This window comes from Lithobates pipiens, unplaced genomic scaffold, assembly GCF_037356315.1.
Source record: "Lithobates pipiens isolate NorthernLeopardFrog02 unplaced genomic scaffold, aLitPip1_a1.2 Scaffold_96, whole genome shotgun sequence".
NCBI classification, from domain to species: Eukaryota; Metazoa; Chordata; class Amphibia; order Anura; family Ranidae; genus Lithobates; species Lithobates pipiens.
Genome location: NW_027507919.1, coordinates 308,017 through 316,485, shown reverse-complemented (window position 1 = coordinate 316,485; position 8,469 = coordinate 308,017). Strand labels below are relative to the sequence as shown.

Genomic DNA, 8,469 nt, shown 5'->3' with positions numbered 1-8,469 from the left:
ATCGAGTGAGGCCACCGCACCCGCCTCCCCCCCCGACCGCTCTATGTGTGTGTGAGTAGGCACCTGATATTAATGTCTGTGCCTCTGCCCGGCATAAAGCCTGTTTGGTCACTATGGACAAGGGGCGTGGTGACTAAGCTTAGTCTGTTGGCCAGGATTTTGGCCAATATTTTCACGTCCACATTTAACAGCGATATAGGGCGGTACGATGAACATAGGGTGGGGTCATAGGCACTGCTTTTAATGCCTTTATGGGTTATCAGTTTAGAGTTGCACAGGAGGACTGGTCCTAGAATTATTGCTCTCACTATAATGTTGGCGGTGTTACCTCACACGCAGCAGCTGATCAGACACACCTTGGTCTTCACTGGCTAGTACCCGGCCAGTAAACAAAAGGCTGAACCGGGAAGTGACAAAAATACTCATCGCTTTTGGTTTCTTAGACCATAGAGATGATCTGGGATGTTCTGGTCCTCAATCACCTCTTTGGTCAGCTGATGGAACTGCTGGCTGCAATTTCAGGTTCCCAGGTGGGTTGAGAGAACCTGAGAAGGCAGCAGGAGGGGGGCCACTTCCACCACCTGTAAAAGCAATCCAGCAGCTGTTTAGTCTAGGATTGCTTTTACAGTGTTCAGCTTCGCCGTCTGAAAACAATACAGCTGCAACCATGAACCCGGTATTCCCACTTCCAATAGAGAACGTACGGGTATGTCCTATGGCAGGGATATGCAATTAGCGGACCTCCAGCTGTTGCAGAACTACAATTCACATGAGGCATAGCAAGACTCTGACAACCACAAGCATGACACCCAGGGGCAGAGGCATGATGGGACTTGTAGTTTTGCAGCAGCTGGAGGTCCGCTAATTGCATATCCCTGTCCTATGGTATTAGAGCAGTTAACCGCTTGCCGACCAGCCACCATCCAATGTCCACCCGGCACCTGTGATCACTCCTCAGAGAGACAGAATGGAGATCTGTGTCAGGTCACCTTGAGGCGAGGTGACAGATGCACACCGTAGGGATCAGGAGTGCACCGCAAGGTTGTGGACCCTACGGCTGACTGCTGCAGACGGGAGACAGGTCCCACCGGGGTTAGAGCATAAGATTCCCTGGGGCGCGGAGTCTAAGAGCCAGCAGGTGTTCACCAGAGCCTCGAGTGGTGAGGATGGACTTGGCTGCAACTGGCTCCAGGTCGCGACCCCCAGGATCCCCTAGCTCACACCCATAGTAGGCAACAGGAAGACAGGAATAGTCAGGGACACACCAAAAGGTCAGGATCACAGGCAAACAGGGATAGTCAAAGATACGCCAAGAGTCGGTAACAGAACAACAGAAGAGCACACGGCAGGTAACAGGAAGCTAAACACACAAAGAAATACACAATGGTTGATCAGCACTCTTGGCTTGCAGTGCACAGGTTAATATAAGGTTCCCTGATAGGGCCTGGGGTGGAGCCATGCTTAGAGGAGAGGTTATAAAAACCACCAGGTGGAAGTGGCTGGCCTCTTAGCCTGAACACATGAGGGGAGGTAAGCAAACAGGAAGATCACTGCATAACCATGACAATATGATAAATGTAAACGGACAGATCTCCTTTCTGTCAGGGGAGTAGAGAGAGATTGTCTGTTTCTAGTGATCAGGAACAGTGATCTCTCTCCTCCTCCAGTCAGTCACAGTTAGAATCATTCCCTAGGACGCATGTGGCTACTTTTAGCTCTGATTGTTGTATAAATGTCAACGGTCCCAAAAAAGTGTCAAAAGTGTCCGATCTGTCCGCCGCAATGCCACAGTCCTGCTAAAAATTGCTGATCTTTGCCATTACTAGTATAAAAAATAATAAAAATGCCATAAACCTATTGCCTATTTTGTAGACGCTATAACTTTTGCCCAAACCAATCAATATACGCTTATTGTGATTTTCCCCAGTCATCTTCCAGGACGGCACAACTGAGATGACTGGTCTCACCTGACAGGAAACACAATCAACAACAGAGTTTAAAAGTCGGAAAAGTATGGAGAAGGAGGGTGGACCTGAACAAGCAGCTGCTGAGGTCGCCATAAGGGGTGAGTGATCCTGCTGTGGGGGAGGGGAGGGATTTGGGGTGACACCGGGTAGCTTAATGGCTTGATTTGTCCTTCATAGGTCCAGAATGTCCTGCCCAGAGGTCGACCAGTAGGTCTAAACCCAAAGCTACTTCCAAGTCTAGACGCTGTGGGTATTGTAACGATTAACATTCGCAAAACCACAGCAAGCCTTTTTGTGACAAATGCATCTTTAAGCTTGCAGGCAAGGAGACAGCACAGGTTGTGAAGGAATGCCGGGCACTGCAGTCAGAGATGCTAGCAACCGTTCAATCCTTTAGGACAACGTTTGAAAAACGGCAGGTCCTGATCCCGTCAGGAAAGGATAGCCCACCTCACAGGAGGACATGTCCACCGGTTATACGGGAAGGTCCCAGGAACCTACCCCCTACCATTCAGACGAAGAAGAGGGTTAGGCTTCAGAGATAAGCTCCGAGAGGAAGGGGAAGATTCTGATCAGGACAGCCAGGTGGAGGCTAGACCTGGGGGACACCTGTTTTCAGCTGAGGATATGGAGGGTCTTCTTAAAGCCATTTATATGTCAGAGGACGTCAGAGGATAGGGTGTATAGGGGTCTGGGTAAGCTGCAAGCTAAATCCTTCCCGGTACACCAGTCCCTTAAAGATATAATTCTAAGGGAATGGAAAGTGCCTGAGTGCAAGCTTCTAAAGCTAAAGACCTGGAAGCGTAGATGCCCTTTTAAGGAAGAAGAGGAAGAGAAATTCTTTAAGGTCCCTCACTTGGATGCGTCCTTAGCGCAGATTTCCAAGAGGTTGGACCTGTCCTTCGAGGACTCAGGCAACATTCAGGATCAGATGGATAAAAAATCGGAGAACGTGTTACGTAGAGCCTGGGAGGCTAATGCTGCAGCTATGTGCCCAGCATTGGCCTCAGCTTGTGTGGCCAGAAATGCAGACGCTTGGCTCAATAGGTTGATGGACCACGTCTCGCGTAAAAAATAGTCCAAGTAAGTGATTTGAGAGAGCTGTAGCCTATTTGGCAGACGCAGTGGTGGAGACAGTGAGAACGACTGCTTAGTCAGCGGTACTAGTGAACTCCGCTAGGAAGCCCCTATGGGTAAAAACATGGGATGGAGATTTTACCTCTAAGTCCCGATTGTGTGGTATTCCTTTTGAAGGCTCCCTGTTGTTTGGTTCGGGACTTGAGCAAGTGCTTTCCCGATCCACAGAGAAGGGTAAGGAATTCCCTATAAAGCCAAAGAGAGAGAGGGAAGAAATTTTTTCAAGGCCCTTCGGCAAAGGGTCAGTCTAAGAGTAAAAGTGATTAGAGAAAAAAGTGGGGGCTCGGGATCCTTTTTTCCAGTTCTGGACCTTCCAACAAAGAAACCAAATGATGCCAGCATAAAGGTTGGCGCAAGGCTCTTTTGGTTCCTCCCTCAATGGGAGAAAATCACACAGAGTCCTTATATCTTAAGTCTCGTAAGAGAGGGATACAGGTTGGAATTTCAGGCAAATCCCCCTCAAATGTCTTGTTACCTGTCTTTCCAAGGACCCACTCAGAGCGAGGGGCCTTTTGGGAAGTATTCGAGAACTCGCAGAGCAGGAAGTAATTATTCCGGTGCCAGTGAGTCAGTGGACACTCGGGTTTTAGTCTCATATTTTCATGCTCCCGAAGCCATCAGTCAAGTTTCGGTTAATCATAAAATTTAAACCAGTACTTGCTATACAAAAAGTTCAGGATGGAGAGTATTTATTCTGTAAGAAAACATCTCCAGAAAGGGGTCTTCATGAGAACGCTAGATCTGAGAGACGCGTATTTACATGTACACCAGAAGTACCTGCTTTTCACGGTACTCACAGAGTGGGGGGTGGAGCATTCGCAGTTCAGGGCCCTCCCTTTCGGCCTTGCGGCAACGAGGATCTTCACCAAGGTCCTCACCGAAGTGGTATCTTTCCTACACCTCCAGGGGATAGCACTGATACCATACTTAGGCGATTTGCTGATCTACAGCCCAGCCCGAGAACAGCTTTTGGTAGACAGGGACATAGTGTTGTCCACCCTAGATTCCTTGGGTTGGATGGTCAGCCGGGAGAAGTCCTTCCTGGACCCATCGCAGTCCAAGGTGTACTTAGGGTACCAGCTAGATTCGGTGGCTCAAAGAATATTTCTTCCTCCAGAAAAGATTTCAAAGGTTCAAGGAGCAGTGGGGGCTCTCCTTGAGTCTGGAGAGGTCTAGTTAAGGAACATCATGAGAGTTCTGGGGCTCATGACTTCAAGGAACTTTTGGCAGTTGGAAAGGCGCTAAGCTTTTTCAAGAAGCAGATCCAAGGCAGGGAGGTGCAAGTCTTCTCGGACAGCCTGGTAACAGTGTCCTACCTGAACCGCCAAGGGGGGACAAGGTCAGGCAGTTTGAGGAGATTAACTCAAGAGATCCTAGGGGAAGCAGAGGAGAATATTCTCTCACTTTCAGAAGTCCACATGAAAGGCTCACTCAACCTTCAGGCAGATTTTCTCAGCAGGCGGCCCGTTCATCAGGGAGAGTGGGAGCTGAACAAGGAAGTTTTTGCTCTGGTAAGCCGTCATTTCGGCAAGCCAGAGATAGATTTGTTTGCCCGCCAGAAAAACACGAAGGTTCGGAGGTTCTTCTCCCTCACCAGGGAGCAGGGATCCTTGGGGGTGGACGCCTTCGTTCAGAACTGGGATTTTGCTCTGGCGTACGCATTCCCTCTCCTAATGCTCATACCTCTGGTGTTGCAGAAGCTATCGCAGTCGAGGGGAGACATCATTCTGATCGCACCTTGGTAGCCTGAAGAAGGCTTGGTTCCCCACCATATGGAGATGGTCGGTTGTTCCTCCGCTGCGTCTTCCAGTTCAGAGAGATCTCCTTTGCCAGGGCCCAATCGTTCATCCCGACCCAGGCTTTCTCTCTGATGGCCTGGCATTTGAGAGGGAAATCCTCAGGGATAGGAGATGCTCGGAGAAGGTGATTGATACACTCTTACTCAGTAGAAAGAAGGTCACCAGACAGACATACGCTAAAGTCTGGAAGGTCTTCTCCCGTTGGCTTCAGTCAAAAGAGGAAGCCTTCCAAACGGTTCCAACCGTTCTGTATTTCCTTCAGGATGGGGTGGACCAGGGGTTAGCGGTTAGCACCCTTAGGGTTCAGGTAGTGGCCCTTTTGACAGAAGTCTGGCTCGAGACCCCCTTGTAAAAAGGTTTTTGTTGGCCAGGGAGAGGTTAGCCCTGGTAAGGACAATCAGGTTCCCACCGTGGGATTTATCCCTGGTATTGGATGCCCTATCGAAAGGGCCTTTTTTGCCGGTGGCTCAAGTTTTCTTTAAATTTCCTTCAGTTGGCCTTCCTTCTGGCCATTACCACAGCTAGAAGGATTGGCGACCTACAAGCTCTGACGATTAAAGAGCCATTTTTTCTGATCCTGGAGGATAGGGTAATCCTCAGACAGGATCCTCTATATTTACCAAAAGTGACTTCTGAGTTTCACAGGTCACAGGAGATTATCCTTCCATCCTTCTGCCAGAGTCCTAAAAATGAGAAGGAAGAAAGATTCCACCTCTTAGACGTTAGGCGCTGTCTCCTAGTCTATCTAGAAAGGGTGAGAGAATTTAGGAGATAAAACCATCTACTGATCCCCTTTTCTGGCCAAAGTAAGGATTTGCAGGCCTCCAAACCAACAATAGCAAGGTGGATCAAACAGAACATAGCGATAGCTTATAGGCTCTCGGGTAAGCCGGTACCAGTCCACCTTAAGGTGCACTCAACTATATCTCTGGCGACCTCCTGGGCAGAGAGGGCCGGCGTCCATGTTGCAAGGCAGCAACATGGACGAGCCATGAGACGTTTGTGAGGCACTACAGAGTGGAGCTGTTGTCCCCCCAGGACTTGGTGTTTGGCAGGAAGGTCCTACAGGCGGTGGCCCCACCCTAAGGTAGGCCTGAACTTCTTGCTCATCGTCTCAGGTGTACCGTCCTGGAAGATGACTGGAGAAAATTACCAGTTACACTTACTGGTAAGGGGTTTTCTGGGAAATCTTCCAGAAAGGCAGGCCTACTTCCCTATCCTTATATGTTGGTGATGTTTTCATTCTTCACAGAATGTTCCCTCTGACACTGGTGTGGGCCTATACTTTGGCACTGTGGGTCGGAGGGAGATGCGGGGACTTTTAAACTCTGTTGTTGATTGTATTTCCAGTCAGGTAAGACCAGTCATCTCAGGTGTGCCGTCCTGGAAGATTTCCCAGAAAACCTGTTACCGGTAAGTGTAACTGGTATTTTTTTTTTTACCAAAAATATGTAGCAGTATATATATCGGCCTAAACTGAGGAAGAAATTTGCTTTTTTACATTTTTTTGGGGATATTTATTATAGCAGAAAGTAAAAAATATTGTTTTTTTTTTCAAAATTGTAGCTCTTTTTTTTTGTTTATAGCGCAAAAAGTAAAAAAAAAATTAAAGTAAAAAATATTTTGTTTGGTCGCACGACCGCGCAATTGTCAGATAAGGCGACGCGGTGCCGCATCGCAAAAAATGGCCTGATCAGGACGTGGATAAATCCTTCCGGAGCTAAAGTGGATAAATGGAATGAGATGGCCCGGCCGGGATGGGCGTGTAGCTAATCGATTCAACAGCAGGTGGATAACTAGTCTTCTGGGATAACAGGTAACATCAAAACCTTGCAAATGAAAGCCACTGAACTACATGTACCAGCATGGCTGCTGATCTCTGGGAATAGAGGTGACAGATAAGCAGCAAAGCAGTAGATCTTTGGTGACGGCATTCTAACAACACGTCCCAATGACCTTCTATCAATTGTAACAACATCTTTCTAGCGAGTGAGCCTGTTATATAAAGAACCCATCATCAGCATATACTGGAAGCGCTTAATACTCTCATATAACTATTAGTAAAGCAGATACAAGTTATTTTTCTTTATAAAGGGGATCACTTTCTGGAAATGTTCGGCCTCCTCCAGTTATATAATCCGGGAAGTTTCAGAAGCTTTGTTGGGAGTTTTCGGTATCTGGTCTTTGTGGAGGAGGACCCGCTGATGGCCTACTGGTGGAGTCTGTCCTCTCTTACATCCCAGCAGGCTGTAGACGTGTCTCTGCCACTCCGAGGACGCATAGTAATAGATCAGAGGATCCAGACAACAACTGACACTGCTCACACTGACACTGATGACGTAGACGACGTACAGGAAGTTACTGGCTTGGTTATAGACCTGCAGGAAATGCATGAACCAAATAACATTGGCTGGGCCAAAGCAGAGGACAAACACACACAACACAACCACAGACAGGAGGACGGCTCGGGATCTCTTCTGGGCGCCCTTCATGGTCGGTGCTCTGAGACTGCGGACGATTCCAACGTAACAGAAGGTTGTAATAATTAAAGGTAAGAAATAGAAAAGTGAGATATAAATGGGGAAAATGTAGTGAACATAAAACCTTTCAACCGATTCGGCATCCTGAACATCATAACAAGTTGTGATATTCAGGTCGGGAAATGGTCGGGTTAGTTGTCTTATGAGAACCGGCACGGTGCTGACCATCGATATCACCCAGATGAAGCAACACACCAGCCAGGATCTTCTCACTGTGCGCCAGGGAAGGGACTGGACCGGGTAGACCAGAGCCAGGAACCGGTCCACACTGATACTCGTCATCAGCAGGATGGATCCACACATGTTACTTAAATACATGGCCGTGATTAATCGGCACATCCCTTCCCCCATCAGCCAGTTATTTCCTAAGAATCTATACACAATGTGAAAAGGAAGAATACTGACAAAGAGAACATCAGCAGCGGCTAGGTTCAGCAGGTACACCACTGCCGGCTTCTTCACCTTCACCTTCACCAGGAACACGATGATCGCCATTATATTGAGAGGAAGAGCCACGAGGAGAACCACGGTATAGATGGAGGGCACAAACTTCGTCACCAACCAACTGTTCATATACTTCTTATATTCATCTAAAAACATATTGTGTAGTATGTGGGCCTCAATTTGTTTTGCTGAGTCCACCCAATTGTTATTACCTGAAAAAATCAAAATATGAGGTGAAATCATTTACCAGAAATATTTTGCAGCATTTTTCACATTACATCAAACAAGAGCAGCTGGGGATTTCTCGTATGTCCCCTTAATTTTTGGTGCCCGGAGACCTGCTGATGATTCCAATGTGTAGCACCCTGTAGTTTAGGGAAGGAGCTCCTCACAAATTTACTTGCCAGTAGTAGTTATACTGGTTGATTGTTAGAGATCTATTGATTTCTCCCTAAGTTTGGTCTTGTTGCACTTTTTTCTTCTACCACTAGGTGGCCGGGTACTTGGTGACATTAGATATGAAATGGTAAATGCAAGGTCGGGTTATGAGTATATGGGGTATCTCTGCCAATGGGCAGGGTT

The 8,469-nt window shown here is 47.7% G+C and overlaps 1 pseudogene; it reads right to left on the bottom strand.

The window, feature by feature from the left end:
* Positions 1-6,659: 6,659 nt before the first annotated feature.
* Positions 6,660-8,058, bottom strand: LOC143973771 (proteinase-activated receptor 1 pseudogene; annotated as a pseudogene).
* Positions 8,059-8,469: the final 411 nt, after the last annotated feature.